The sequence below is a fragment of the Nilaparvata lugens genome, chromosome 1, assembly GCF_014356525.2.
Source record: "Nilaparvata lugens isolate BPH chromosome 1, ASM1435652v1, whole genome shotgun sequence".
NCBI classification, from domain to species: Eukaryota; Metazoa; Arthropoda; class Insecta; order Hemiptera; family Delphacidae; genus Nilaparvata; species Nilaparvata lugens.
Window position 1 is genome coordinate 82,909,753 of NC_052504.1, and position 17,088 is coordinate 82,926,840.

The window sequence follows — 17,088 nt, forward strand, 5'->3', positions numbered from 1 at the left end:
TAGCTCGATACAAAGTGATTCAAAGTGTTTTGAATGTTCCCAGTTGATGTAGATTCTTGAACGCAAACATGGAAGCAAAACATTCAACAAAGAATATTTGATAAGTGGTTGCTATTTTCGTGATAAGTCTTTTAAGCAGGAGTGATTTTCACTGGAAGCCAACATTGCGTGATATTTGGTTGTATTTTTCGCTGTGAGATCTGATGCAAACTGAAACACTCACCCTCGCTGCCATTGCCGGTCGGTCACTCTGTTCAGAGGCGACCAGATCAATTTTTACGGATTTATGGTGATGAAGGCTTTGTTTACGACTTGGTAGCTACCTAGCTCGTAAAGAGACTTAACGAGCCATTCGACGAACATCGAACGTGCTCGACTGTCAAAGCCCAACTCCTACCTTGATTTTCGAGGGAAAAGCTTCCACTGGAGGTGATGCTGAGTTGTAAAATTGCATGAAAACTGAGCTCATAGAGACTACAGGAAGCGTCTATTGAATGCACAATGGAATTGGCTATCACTGCTTTTAACTGACTACGCCTGAAACTTAGGCAACCCGCTCAACTTTGCAGCTGCCGTCGATAATGAGAAAATTTCCTATACTTCTCTCTCAACTCTGACACACTGATTTTCCACCAAGTCCTCTCTCTACACTCTGTAACAAAGCTTAGAAATTATAATTCACTATTATGTCTAGCTTTATCATTTCGTGTTGATCATGTATGATTGTATAATGTTTCAGAATATTATGGTCGAAACATGTATAATGTTTCGAACATTACCTTATGTTAGTGCTATTGGTATAATGAATACGATGTAATTGAATTAGATCTCATATTTCAAATTCGTCCTCATATTTCATTATATTGATCATTTTGAAGAACTTACACCCCTTTGTTCAAGTATGTATTTCTATTTAAAATCTATTCTTTCCAGTCAAATTAGAAGGATAAAATAATTTGTTAATCATGATTCATATTTCAAATTTGCCCTCGTATTTCATTATATTGATAATTTTGAAGAACTTACACCCCTTTGTTCAAATATGTATTTCTATTTTAAATCTATTCTTTCCAGTCAAATTAGAAGGATAAAGTAATTTGTTAACCATGATTTTGATAGAACAGTGAAAAACACATGACACTAAATTGCCCACATGTTCCAGTTATTGTTCACCCAACAATACTTGACAAGAACTTTATGATAATTTTCACTGTATGGATTGGTACAGTATGTTTTAGAAACTTGAAGATTTATTAGAATCTTGAATGAAAAAGACTAAGAAATTACCTAAGAATAGACTAAGACTATGAATAATTACCACAATATCAACTTCTCAACTACACAAAAAGTTATTAGAATCTCCCGAAATTTGAATTTGGAAGTTTTGCAAATACTTTTTATTCAGATAAATTATACCAAGTATTGCTCACCTCCTATGAATTCTTCTTAGGTTTTGCATGCATAATCAGTTTAATTCATTTTTTCCAGGCACCCACTGTCTAATCGACCAAGAGTTGGTAGTCTCCAGCTACTTCTACTTTCTTATGGAAGAAAGTTACGTTATTGGATGGGAGTAGCAATCTTCCATATTGTACCAATATTGAGCTGGGAATTGATTAATGAATTCAGCACTAAGTAGGGTCAGCCACCATGGACAGTCAAGGATGAATACGGCAAGTTACAAATGATCATTGGCGAAAGTCATATCTGGCGGCTGCTTCACAAGAAGGAGATAAGAAAGGGGCAAGTTTGAGAGATGGAAAGAGTGCGTTGGGTGCTGCTCTGCACTGCTCTGCTTTGCTTTGCTGACACACAGCCGCTGAGCAGCCGGCAACTGATGCAGAGACAAGCCGATGATAAATGAGCGTGATTGCAGCGGATCACATGACGTGTGTCGTCTCTCCCTGTTCAGCGCGGCAGGCAGCACTTTGCGTTGGCATTTGAGAAGGCCAGCCAGCCTCCATCATTAACCACAGTCGCTCTGCTCTAAGGATTGACCCAGAAACCCAATCTTATCGCGCGCTCTTTCCCACTCCAATACTGAATTGATTACGGATTACTGTGTGTATCCAGTTGCCAAACTACTACAACGAGTACTGACATTGCTCGGCTGGGTTTGAACTGCTTTTAGGCCTGCCTGAGCCTAATCGTCTGTAAAGCTTGTCAGTCACTTCTATTTATGATTGGTGGTGCGTGACTGCGGATTGTAAACTTGTCAGTTGTGCACTTTGCATGATGTTTCACTAAAGCGTCACAGGGTATTGCAGTATTAAGGATATGAAATCACTACCATATGGAATCAATATCGATTTATACAATATCGATATGAATGTAATAGCAATATACTAGCGATATAAATCTATATGAAAACACTTTCCATTCGAGGTGATAAAAACAAAAATGTATCTATTTATTCATTTATTCAGTCATGTATTATTACACTTAGTGAGAAGGCACAACTGTCCCTTCTCAAACTTTTACTACAGTCTAAATTGAATTGTAGGTTAAGCTACTATCACTTATTTATTAATATTTTATTAATTATTTGTGTTTTGATTAATCAATTTTTTCATAATGAATGCACTTTACATTATTTTTAACTTCAGTGTCATAGTTTATTGCAGTAGTATTAATTTGAAATTACTCTGATTCCCAATTAGGTTGGAAAACTATGTATAAGAACCCGGAGAAAACAAGAATGTATTTCATTAAACCTTCGTGATCGCGGTAATCCCACGGTTGTCTTTGAGAAAGGCAATCTTAGGTTTTTTGAAATTGAACTATGCAACCTCTTATAGTTTTAGTGGGTATATCATGGAACTTTTCATGAACTGTAGAGGGAAAAGTCGATGGAGCGGGTTATCAGTGGGATGTGGGAGCTGAGTGAATAGGTCGGATAGAAAGAATAAGAGCATTTTAGAAATTATATTTCCACCTATTTTTCAACAGAGCTAATACTGGTAAGTCTGATTATTGAATTATTAATTGATTATTGTTTATTAAAAAGTGGAAAAACCGGAGTAGCATACTTATAGAACATTAAAACTAATCTACAATGTGAATACTGTGAATCAGCTTTGGTATTTCTTTTTCAAATGAACTTTGAATTGGATTCTAATATTTATCTTCTAATAAATTATCATCACAAGTTAACTCCAAACAGGAGTTTAGTAAATACAATAACAATTTAGAATACTCAGAGAAAATAATCCATTTCGTTACTTATTCGGCAATAAATCTCAATTTTCTCCTATCAAGGAATAGAATAAAAAGTGAACTGGAGAATATCTTTCGCAAAGTGTATTAAAAATACGTTGCAGATACAGGGATGTTGAAACCAGCTGCTAGACAGTCTAATTTTTTTCTATGCAAACTTTTTGATGAAGTCGGAAAGCTGAAAAGAAAGACGGAACTTGGGCTTGAGTCATGGCGTAAGAAACATGTTTAGTTCGACCATGGCTGAATCGATATTCTTTCCTTGCTGAGTTGAGCCAGCCTTATTTGAAGCATTCAGCACGCCAATCTTTTGAATAAGAGCCAACATACATCACGTTTGGTGAGAGTCTGCCCCTTTTCAGACGTTAACACACTTTTAATTCAGTTTTTTTACTACCCACCACTCTACTCTCATCACCCACTTTATACATCTCAGTTTATTCAACCACACAAGTAATCTCAGCTCTCGCACGCGCCCACTCCATCCAATGCCTTCTATTTTCGTTTTCATTATCCAGATTATCCCAATAAATCTGCAATTATTCACCATTCAATTTCTATGGAGGATTGTTTCTCAGAGTACTAGCAGTTTAATAAAATATGGTAGATTCTCTTCGTTTTCATAATGCTCCTCGCCCTACATGTACTTCATGGTAGTTCTTTAATGACCGTACAGATCATGAGGATATCGTCAGCTCATGAGGATATCAATTATCACAATATAATTGTTGATGAAAGTTTCATTATCACGAGTAGGAAGGTATAAGTAGTTTCGTCGTTGGTTTAGGCAAAACATACCAAAGGGTATGGGGAGGCAATAAGTGAAAACTGTGATTTTTTAAGATTTTTTTTTTTTTAAGATTACGTCCTAAAGACTCCAGTCATGGAGTATAAGACAAGTCATGTTATTACATAATAATTCTAACACTAAGTAGTTCAACCTAGTTTAGGTTTGAAAGGAATTCTTGAACACTATAAAAAGCTCTATCAACTAAATATTTTTTAATTTGTTTTTTGAAAATCTTCAAATCATCATTACTTTTCAAGATTTGAGGTAGCTTGTTATAAAATTTCCTACCAATATAATCTGGTTTTTGTTCAAATAACCTACTATTGTGACCCATTATATGATAATCTGCTCTGTTTCGCGTATTATACTCATGAACATCTGAATTCTGGATCACACCACTCGTTTTCACATGCATTACAACTTCATATACATACAAAGATGGCACAGTTAATAGACCAAGCTTTTTAAATAAAGGCCTACAAGAGTCTAACCTATTCACTTTCTCTATACATCTGAGTGCCTTCTTTTGAATCTTAAACACCCTGTCCATATTTTGTTGAGATGAATTACCCCATACTAAAATAGCATACCTAATATGAGATAGTATAAGTCCATGGTAAGCAGTTAACAGTAGTTTTTTATCATTCAGCCTAGCAAGCTGCCGCAGGACAAATACCCCAGATGATATCTTATTACATATCCTCTCAATGTAAGGATGCCATGTTAATTTCCTGTCCAATAAAATTCCCAAGAATGCTACTTTCTCTTCTTGGTCTAATTCATTTTCCTCTACAAACACATTTATTTCTCTATCCTCTACTGAATTATATTTACTTTTGAATTGTAGGAATTGACATTTCTTACTATTTATTGTTAATTGCCTTTGCTTCAAGAATTGGACAATTGACTGTACTCCAGTAAAAGCATTTATTTCTAGACTATCTAATAAATAATTGTTAAAGATAAGCGATGTGTCATCAGCAAACAACAGAGCTCTGTGATCTTTTAACTCTTTTGGTAATTGGTTCACATACAACAGAAACAGTAAGGGACCCAGAATTGAGCCTTGAGGTACTCCAGCCTGGACCTCCAGTTTTTGAGATTAATTTTTACTATTTCATTCCCATCCACCTTGGTAAGCTCAACACACTGGTTTCTACCTATGAGATATGATTCAAACCATTTTAGTTCTATACCATTCACACCTACAGTTTTTAGTATTTCCAATAATATTCTATGGTTCACACAATCAAAAGCTTTGGATAAATCAAGAAATATTGCGGCTGCCTTCTCACCTGAATCTATTATATCTATTAGTCTTTCAACAAGGGATACTATTGCAGTCTTAGTAGATTTCCCTTTCTGGAACCCATGCTGTTCATCACATATGAAATTAATTTCTTCCAGGTGCATCAATAGCCTATTTAAAACTACTCTTTCAAAAATTTTACTTATTACATTTAGAATACTAATGGGTCTATAATTTTCAACTCTTTCAGAATCACCGCTCTTGAAAATTGGCAAAATTTTTCCTTGTTTCAGATCATCAGGGAAAATACCTGCTCTAGTGAAGTATTAAGGAGATGCAATAAAGGGTCCAGTAATTCATTTTCACATTCTTTTAAAATTTTGCTTGAGACCCCATCCAATCCTACTGTTTTTTATTATTCAAATTTTTTATTATTCTTGACAACTCATCTCTTGATAATGGATGAAATTTAAATACCTTTTCAATTGGCTCAGCATTTAATGTAGTTGTATTACAAGTATTAGTGTTCAGTGACTTTTGGAGATTATATGCAACCTGTTGATAATACTTATTGAAAAAGTTACAAATGTCTATACTATCATCCATATAATTTCCATGTTCATCGATTATCCTAGGGACATTAGTAACTGTATCTTTTTGAGCTGCTCTCCTATTTCTATTAATTACCTCCCAAACAGCAGAGTTAAAATTGGTACTAGTTGTTAATATTTCAGCTGTTTTCTTACACTTGGCTTTCCTCACTTCTTTTGCATAGTTTTTCTTTAGACATTTGTATTTGACTTCACTCGGAACATCCCTCACTAATTTAAATTCCTCATAGGCTTCCCTAACAATATTTCTTTGAGTAAGAATATCTTCAGTTATCCATTCATCTACTTTGTCCAATTTACTTTTTACTTTGACTTTTTTTATTGGACAGCATACACTAATGTGAAATCTTAGAGTATCAATGAATTGCTTATATTTGTAATTTAGGTTACAACTGTTATAAACACTACTCCAATTTTCTTGAAGCAGTTCCTGCTTCAAACAATTTATATTTCCTAGCTCATATTGCTGAATTTCTTTCACAAAAGTTTTTTTTCTGCTTGGATTCTGGCCCTGCAACTTAACATCTAAAATTTGATAGTTATGATCTGATAGATCTGAGCTACCTAATCTGACATTACAACCTTCTATATTTGTGAGGATATTATCAATAATTGTCTGTGAAGTTCGAGTTACTCTTGTATATTCGTGGACCTTAATTTCTAAATTATTCATATTAATAATATCTCTAATGTCCTCTGTCATTTTATCCTGCCTGGCAAAATCGGTATTGAAATCTCCTACTACTATAACATTTGTGAAACGAGCGGTTGTAATTTCCAAAAGTGTGTGGAGCAGCTCACAAAATTTTTGCCAGTCTCCATTTGGTGACCTATAGATACCTAACACTGCTACCTCAAATCGATCATCAATTTTTAACCTTAGTCCCGTCACCTCTAAATCCATCTCAACAGAAAATCTCTTAACAAAATCCAGTTCATAAGTTTGGGTATGTTTAGCATTGCTAGTGAATATACATACACCACCACTTCTATGAGCTATTCTACAAAATTCTGATCTCAGTGAATAGCCTGGAATCCTAACTTGATTTATTTCCTTTATTTTTAAGCCATGCTCTGTGAAAATAACAATGTCAGGATCCTCCTGTTTAAGAAATACTTCTAATCTGTCAATTTTGTTGCGAAGATACTGAATATTTTGATGATAAATACTAAAAACCTTACCATCTTGTGCTACTCTATCTCTAGCATTTGTAGCTATTTCCCTTTCCCTGTTTTGAGCCAATTTACTAAAAAATCGTTATTTGTTTTTTTGACTGTTTTTAAACCAGAGGATTGCAAACGGCTTTCAATCAGCTCTGCCAATCTATTACAAAATATTACTTTGCCAGATCGATTTAGCTAATAATCCAATGTGTAAACAAGCTTTGAATAGTTCCAATTAGTGCCGAGACAGCAGTTTCCATTTTGGAGTTGTAAGCAGTGTATTCAGTGCACTCAACTGTATTGGTTGGTTAAACTGAATATGTTTAATAAGCCTAGGCAAAGTAATACAAAGTCTAGTCCGAGCCTTGGCATGAGTGGAAATTTTGTGTATGGACAACTAGACAGGACTAGCTTTTTGTTACTTCGCTAGCTATTCACTTTTCTAACTAACAACGGTTACCTCGACACGTGTGTGGCCAGTTTTCGGTTTCTGCTGACGTGTGTGAAATGGTGTTTCTGTTACGGTAAAACTATAGCCCACGGCCTCAAATGCCTGTTTCAAATCCAATGGAACCAACAGTTCCCTATTAAGCTCGGGCTTGTTAGCATAAGTGAGCATTATTTACTCGTGGATCAGCTCTGTTTCAACTGATATTCATCAGCTTATATGAAAAGTTGCTGATTTTTCAAACTGGATTGGTGGAGTTTAGAAATTCATCAGCTAATTTATAGAAACTCATGAATCACGGCCGACTTTCAAAACTCGATATATTTATGCAAATATCCAGACGTTTTCAGGAGCTTTGTATGGTGAACATCCATGAAGTACAGTACGAGAAACTTTTATTAATATTCTCTAGAATAGTTGTTTGAAGTTATAATAGCATAGAGAAACACAGGTACTATATACTATAGATACTTCTCCATTCCTACTCTATGTACTCTCCATCACAGTATGTCTAGTCTCTCCGAAACTAGTTACATAAGTCATTAATAGTAATATCACTAGTAGTTTTGTGAACAGTAGACCTCGCGCAGTTACAAACCACAGTCTCCTCCAATACTGTCAATGAGAGTAAATTCTGTCGTTTCGGCGAGATATCGGTGTATAAACGACTAATGGCTGTTTGGGTTGTATCGACAATGCTAATAATTTCATGTAACCAGCTATACTGCTATCATCAAAGGCTTACCGAGTTGAAAGCAGAGAAAAGTCGGGAGAAAATACTGTGCTACTTTAAGTTATCAATTGCAAGCCTCACTGCATGCAATTAATAGTCTACACAACAGCTGTCTTTTCAATAAGTTACATTGAGATATTGAACTGCATGCGTCATTGCATGCAATTTATAATCCACTCGACATCTGATATTATGATGAATAACTCTATAGTCTGATTTTTACTCTAATATTGGCGTATGAAGGAGGCTCCTTTTCCTTTTATATTATCCTTGAAATGCTAAATTTCCAAAAAAAAACTTGTATATACGTCGACGCGAAATTAAAAAATGAACATAACTCTCAAATTTCATGAAAATCTATTGCTGCATTTCGCCGTAAATGCCTAACATAAATATAAAGAGAAATGCAAAACTGTCGACTTGAATCTTAGACCTCACTTCTCTCGGTCAATAAGCAATGTCTTTAGATTGAAGAAAGTTGATTATAGAGAATCTTTACTTTATGGAAAAAATAATATTGGAAGGACAGAATAGTGGAAGCCAATTCTATCGAGCTCATTCTTCGTACAGCAAAGCATTCATGTCGTGTATTTTTCTGGAGTATCAACTCAAATAAAACGTAACCCTTCAGTTAGAATAAGATTAAGAATATTTATTATCATAGACATTGTTAACAATGCATTGATAAACGTCAAAAGTAGGTACTAGATAATACATAATACAATTGATACATACAAATGATATTAGCCTACAAAAATTTGGACCAGTCAATTTCATAAAACTCTTGTATGTTATATAAACTTTCAGCTTTTAGTACAGTTTTTCATTTCCTTTTAGATAATGTAAGAGGCAATGCCTTGATTTCTAGTGGTAACGAATTGTACAGTTTAACAGATGTGTACAGAAAATTTTTCAGACGTAATGAACCTGAGCTGTTTAACTCTGATATTATTCCTATTTCTGGTTTCATATCCATAAAAGTCACTATTTAATTTAAAAAACTCCAGATTACTATGTACATAACTAACACTGAATAATACATACAAAGAATAGACAGATAATATTCCCAAATTTGTAAAAAAAGGTTGGCGGTGGGTCCTCATATCAACATTACAAATCAATCTAATTGCTTTCTTTTGAAGTATAAATATTTTTGAGACATGAGTACTAGAGCCCCATAATAGTACACCATAGCACAGTAAACTTTGTATTTGAGAGAAATACACATTCAATAATACATTAATGTCTACAGTAAACTTCAACCTTCTCATCAAGTAGAGTCGCTTTGCTATTTTTTACTAATGAACTCTGCATGTTGTAGCCAATTAAGTTTGGGATCATGAACAATACTTAAAAATTTTAAAGGTTCAGTCCCTACTTCATTGTTTGAATTTCCATTGTAGGTGAACATAATGTCAGAAATTTTTCCTTGGTTCAATGGAATATTATTACTAGCACACCAATCATTAAGGAGTGGAGAACTATCAACTAGACAATTTTGAACACCTGCTTTGGATTTAACTCTCAGTTTCAAAAACACACAATTCTCTCTCCACTGAATGGAAATAATTCAGTCCTCCAGCACTTTATTCGTTGATCAGCTGCAAACGAACAGTCGACTCATTGAATTTACTCACCAAGGAAGGTGCTTCATAAATTTAGGATTGATATCACTTTCTCATGCACTCAGGTGGGAGAGACTCATTACTATTCAGTCTTAGTGACATTATAGCGGCCAGACATGAACTGAGAACTAGTCAGTTTTTAGTGGGAAATGACGTTTATAATAGTAGAAATCGGTATTTTTATTGGGATATCGGTCGATGGTGAGTGATTTCCTTCAACAGAGAATGTAGCTTAAATATAGACCGGCAATCAACAAGAATAGAAGTTTTATCGGATGGCATCGACTCATGCCTACAATGAACGGATATAGTTTCAGCTATGAATAATGTAGAGCCACTACTCGGGCTCATTGTAGTGGTCGCTGCTATGGAGATAGCAGTCGACAAATCGATGCTGAGGCAAAAATAAGTCGACGGCCTGGAGACCCTTCGATGACAGTCTTCGCCAATCAACGATTGAGGGTTGGTCGTCACTGTCAAAACTACTGTTGAAGCGTATCGATTCAAGTGGACACCGGCTGTTTGCTGTTCCCTTCCAATCGATTTCATTTGACACAACTACATTCTATTACACAACTCACTGCTAAACTCAATCATTGCTGGAATTAAATTCCTAAAATCATGATGATTGTGGAGCATTCAATTTGCTAGTTCTTTTGAAAAGCTGGTTGGATTCCAATCACTACATGACAAACGCGCTACATTGTGTTCAGAAAGAACATTCTAAATAACATAAGCTGTGTGTCATTCATGAACACAAGAATGATAAAATGACATAGAAAACAGTAACTATAAATAATAAGATATGTTATCTGTTTTTGAACTATTTTCAACGACACTACAGTCTAATTTCTTTGAATATTAGTTATTAAAACTAGTACTCACTGTGAAGCGCTTTCGGATTTTTTAAATGAGTTCCATGATTTTTTTCCATGAGTTCGTCATGGATAGTGAAATAGATGAAGATATATCTATTGATAATAAGTATCTATTAATTATAAGATATAATCCATTCATTTGAAAAAACTACAGTGCAATATAATTATATGAATTCATTATTTTGTCTCCCTAATTTTATTTTTTCTCTTATCATTTTTTCTCTTAGTTCTCATTTCTTTTAAATTCGTGTCTTTTTCAGTACGGTACCGGAAAAACCTCAGTCGGCAAGGTATTCTTCAATCCATCTTCATACTGATCAACCTTGTACCACACTTTGTATTGTACCTTCAAGTACCATGTTCCTTGGTTTCCTATTGCTTTTTGTGATTTTCGCGAATTTGGCTAAGTTTTTTGAGTTGATTAGTTCAATTGTAAATTCAAATTGAGTAAAAACAAAACAAAAATTCAACTGGAAGAAAGTTAATTGGAAACATAAATCTGACTAGATATTTGAATTGGATAGGAAACAAATAATAATCAAAAACGTTCTTTGTTACAGGATTTGGTTGAATGAATGAATACCCCAAACAAATGTTTATGTTCAATCCTTATTGTAGGTAGCCCAGGGATTATATTTTCCTGAATAATATAATTTGGAAATGATTCAATAGACAACTTCCATTGACTGTTGGATATTATTAGCGGATATAATGGAGTAATTATGGGAAGAAATATGAGCATCCACTATGAATTAATTTTCAACCAGTAAGCATCATCTATACATTCAAAACACTCCTCCCATTAATTATAGGATCAGAATGTGTTGTTTTCTCATAATTGTTTTGGCTTCTACATGATTAAAGACACTCACATCCGATTATCGATTATCCTACTTTCTAAATCTTTTTTGAAATAACAGTCAACCAATTATTATTCAACCAATTATATAATTCAAATAAGATTAAAGCTGAATTTCTTATAATCATTATCATCGTTAAACTAGATTGTTGAAATCTATATTGAACCTGCGATGGTACAAAGTAAGCGTAATAGGATATAATCGCCCCTCAACAGCTTCAAAACAACATTCAAATGAGGGACTCAATAAAACCAGGTCAATGGGCAGGATTGTGTTTTATTTCTTCCTCCAATTCAATCAACCTTTCTCATTTGTGGTGAGCAGGGCGAAAATGCAAATGAAGTATAAAGAACAGCAGGAGTACATTAGTGAATACACAAATTGGTAGGCAGTGCTTAGCTGGCCTTTTTCCGAAAAAATATATTGCTCTATTCATTTGCATTCATCGATTACGGGAAGCGCATTCCTTCTCCTTCTATGGTCGGTTTACTCAAAAAGGTTGTTTTGCAAGCCGAATGCTAAACTTAGTTTGAAAACTTTGGTCAGCTCTACTTTTTGTTCATTTCCCGAATTATTATTATACTCTCCAAATACTTCGAACTGAACGTTCCAAAATGAATAAGAAACTTTCAAGCTCCAAAAAACGTTGGTACTTTCATGGATTTATTAAAATGATTCATTCCATGAAATATTCAAAAGCTGAAACCATTGAAATGGTCCATTTTCAAATCTATGACTAAATTATTATTGTATCCATTTACCAGCAGATTTGAATCCAGTCTAGATGTTATTTATGGAAAAAATAAATTCAGAACTCCCAATGCTCTCCAAGTTCAGAGTTTAAGAGATCAATCAATGATGATAGGAATTATTACTCTTTGGACCATGTCAGAACTGAGAGAATAATCATGATTTATTTTATTCATCTGAAAACAGATTATAATTGGGCATGGATAGGTAATTTTTTTTGAGAAGATCATTTAAATATAAGTCAACCTCATTCCATAATAATTATAATTATAGAACTTTGAAAACCGTATTCTTCATCATGGTTATCAAACGTTATACATTTTTTATTATGTTCTATTCCCAAGAGTCTGCAGAGTTCAGCTATGATAATAACTCAACCTTCAATAATGCACTAGCAACTGAAATAGTAGACATTAATATTCTTTCACTGGAATAGCCCGAATAGTAAGTACTATTTTGGCACCAAGTGTAATATTATTGTTACTGACACCACTAAAGAATATGCATAAATCTATGGGCAAGCTTCTTGATTACATCAGATACAGATTATCAAATTCCTGTTCTTCAGGTATAAACACATACCTGATATCGCTTGGAACTGGAATGTAGCTTCCCTCATTCAATCAAAATAATTATTTTAAAATATGACATGAAGCTAATGATCTGAAGTGTGTTGGATTCGGCAATCAGCCAAAAAGTAAGAGAGCATTTCAAACCACCATAAAGACTCATTTCCTTGACTAACTGTGATTCCAGTTCAAGAATTAGGAATATGCAACTGATTTGCCAGCTATAATGAGGCATTTTAATAATTATTCTTGAGGAAGGTAGCAGACTGATTCAAACTGCAATGAGGTTATGAGAGAAATGTTTGTTCATGTTTGTTGGATTGTGGGTGATTTGATGGATCACATGAGAGGTGATTTAGATGGTTTCAGTATCACTATCATTGCTATTAACTAGATGGACGAATAAGTAGTGAAGTACTCCGCCAAATAAAGATTTTTTTTCCATTTCATTTAATTTGAATGTGCAGTCAGCGCACTGATAGTGGCGTGAACATGAGGAGGGTACACCCACCTGGCAAATACAGTGACTATAAATAAAGTGGCAAATACAGTTACTATATGATTCTGTAGTCTCTGTAGTGATAAACGCCCACGTCCAAGCAGGCACGCTAATAATAAATCACAGATAGTATTTTAAGAGAGTATCGAATGAATTGTTAAACGATGAGTATTTGTTTACCTTTCGTTTCCTCATGAAGGCGGCGTCGCAAGGTGAAAGAAGCTGGTGGCTAAGGGGGCAGGGGAGGCACTTCACAGGGAGCACTTCACTGAGTAACCAAGCACAGCACTTGACGGAGTTCGACGGAGTCGGCTGCTCACCGGAGACCAGAGGTCGTCATCACACTCGGGCGTCACCTGGCGTCGCCTTCCTCGCTGCCACGCAACATGTCTCCTCACCAACCGAACAAATCCTCCACATAGGTATGTTGGGGCGCTCTTCAGTTGGGGGCGATGACGATTCGAGGGAGGCTGACTGAGGTTGGGCAGAGGAGAGTATAGAATAGCAAGCACCGCACGCTTCGAACGCTGTCACGTAACTGATGAGTTTCCCCCCTTCCTGCGCACGCTCGTGTCGACGTGTGCGCGTGCGCGCCCGTTGCTAAGATACAAAACAGTTGATTTCTGTATTTTCGAACGATAACCTTTACCCGTTAACTTTTTAGAGTTGGAAATTACACACCGGCCCCTGCATGACCGGTCGGGGCACCTGTACCGATAATAATTGTTATTGGGTGGTATTGTAGGCGTTTTGGAACGCGGGTCTCAGGAGTGACATTGTGGTCGTTTTGGGAGCGTCTTCATGGGCCGCAGCCGGCGGTTATCAACGGCGACGGCGATCGTTAGCGATAACCGCCGTCTTGTCCTCTGCATTCGCCGGTCCCCCCCCTCACACCACCATCGTCGTCATAATCATCGGCATCGATCCTCGTCGACCCCCTCAACCCTCACCCCTCACCTACTCCCACCCAACATCACCGCGCCCTCTCAAACCTCTCCTCTCCACTCACTCACTTGCACACTCCGGAACTTGCTCTATTTTCTTATCATTAAAATCAAAGAGATGCGATTTCATATTTTGTTTTTCGTAAACAGAATGTGAGTGGAAAGTTTGCTGGTTTATCATCAGAGTTTTGTCTAGTTACAGTTGGTGGAGTTTTGGTCTACCTGCAAAACTTGATTGAATGTGTATGAAGAGGCAAAGGTATTATGATGACTGTATTGATAAAAAAAATTAATTTAAAACAGAACATCATTGTAATACTTTGTTTTTTCGTTTTCTCTAGCATCTTCAAAGTTTGATAGCTTCTATCAATGACTAGTTTAAAGGTGGACATTGTTCCAGTATTCAAAACTCTTCATAATTATTAGAACGCTCACTATGGTGAAAATTCAAGTATGTGTGGGAGAATATGATTCGAATTGAGTTTCTGGTTACACAGAAATTTTCTCTTCTTCTTCTTCTTCTTCCTTACAAAACGCAATTTATCTATTGTATATTATCAACTTCATCTGATATTCTGTACATTCATCTAGCACAAATCTCTAACAAAGTCTGGTATTTTTCATTTTTTTCAAATTTGTGAATTGTTATTAATTAATCCTTTGAAATTTGAGAATCTTACATAAAGAGGGGCAACACTTCTATATTAAATTTCTTCTACTTTTTGAGAAATAAGAGGAATTCTAGTGGTTTTAATGGTCAAGCCATCTAACCATGATGAGGAGGGAAGGCAGAGCGCGATTCCTAACATGTAGGAATGACCTTCACCAGGAATACTCATGTCCCTCACCAATATTATTTTCAGATATCAATCATGTTATTAGGATTTGGAACAGTCTGGATTATAAGGGAATTTCATTTTTATCGTATACTGTTATATTTTCTGCAACTATTCTGTAAGTTGAGTTCAAGAGAGTTGAATCTTTCGAGGAAGGTCTACATGAAAAACAAGATTACTCCTATAATTTCTGGAATCACATTATAGCCTTCAGGAGTGGAATTGATATTCTCATGTGAATCAATTTTTGAAAAACACTCCTAAAAAGTCTCATGTTTAATATTGGATGAAGTAACCTATCTCTTCAATTTCCTATCACTCACATCCTTCTACCCTATTTGAATAATATAACATATTCCACCCACTTCGTTTCAAGCTATCTAATATCCTCCGCCTAACGAAATATTAAAGAGCCTCACCCAACTCGCCGTTATAGAAAGTATCAGAAAGAAATCAACCAGATTATTCTTTGATAACCACCAAAGTATAGTAACCTGATTATTTATTCATTTCTTCAAAGCTGTTCTCTTTCCTCCATTTCTAAATGGATTGGAAATTCAAGATACGTTAAACTATGTGCTCTCCATGATGGAGAAGGTTTGAAATGGAGAGAGTGAATCCAAGGTTGTCTACATTTCTGGTGTATATATTCATTTTTAACGGCATACTGGATAGATTTTACTCCAGGCAAGCATATTATATCATTCAACAGGAATCATGACATTTATCTTACATCATAATACGAACAACTACCGAAGTCAATAGACCCTTAGAATATAGTTGTTCACTTTCATCTCCGACAAGTACATGCGAAGCCGATAGATATAAGAAGATATAATGATGATGAATATAAATTCAAGTAATTTACGCTTGAAATTGGGTTCAGTCTTCAACTGGCAATTAAGATTACTTCAGTTAAATTGAATTAACGTACAGTACTATTATAAATAATTGATAATCTGTACATGAGCATGATCTGTTACAATGCTTCAAGAAAATCACATAGATATTTTTCAAGTTGAATTTTTCTGTTGATAAAATTCATATGAAAAGTAGACTTTCCCTGCTAAAGATAGAAAACTACTCGTCTTGAGTCAAATTTTTGGGTGATAAATAACCAAAACAAGGTCATACTCCTAAGAAATTCTTTTTATTAATCACTTGATAAAGGTTCACAGGAAATCGCACTCAACGAAGGTGTCTCAATAAGAGCTTTATAAATGCCATTAGTGTTATAGAATAGAATAGACTATAGTTACTAAATATAAAGAACTATACAGTAACTGTAGGATAGACGATAGAACATGGACTATCGAGAATGAAAAAGTTTTGAGAGTATACTATAATACGGATAAATACTGCAGCCTATACTACGATAAAATGTTTCCCTGGATAATCTCCATTTCAGTAATCTTAGAAACTTGAAGGCTTAGTTGAGAACATTGGCTGAAAATTATTTAAATTTAATGTGAATTTTAAAAGCTTCAAATGTTAGAGCTGTTGTTTATCTAGCTTATTCATTGATATTGATGACTGGAAAATCAATATTTCATCATATTATAAAATATAATTATATAGAATAGTTTTGAAATATGCGTAAGTTATATTTGCTAGCTTATCAAGTACAACTTCATTATAATCATATCGATCACATTCACAAGTTATAGATCCTAAAACATTGATTTTCTGATCTCCATAGAATTGATGAAGTTAAAGTTAAATGTTCATTATCAGTTCTAACTGCTGATTGAGTTCATCACATTGAACATGGAATATGTTGTATTCAAGACCTGAAAAGAATGATAATTTGTTTCAATAGAGAGTGTAAACAGTTCATTGAATGATTTATGAATATTACAATATTCACAAAAGCCTTCTCCCATTACAACATAAGAGCTAGGTGCATTATATTGTTT

General features: G+C 34.9%; 1 protein-coding gene across 3 annotated transcripts in view; it reads right to left on the reverse strand.

The window, feature by feature from the left end:
- The window catches only part of LOC111060303 (potassium voltage-gated channel protein Shaw), a 153,323-nt gene extending 139,141 nt beyond the window's left edge, over positions 1–14,182 (reverse strand). Inside the window, exon 1 of one of the 3 annotated variants that reach the window (XM_039445333.1) lies at positions 13,573–14,182. The gene's annotated coding sequence lies outside the window, so the exon portion shown is untranslated. The remainder of the gene's footprint in view (positions 1–13,572) is intronic. The other 2 variants (XM_039445338.1, XM_039445343.1) reach the window with 2 other exon arrangements.
- Between the last annotated feature and the right edge of the window lie 2,906 nt (positions 14,183–17,088).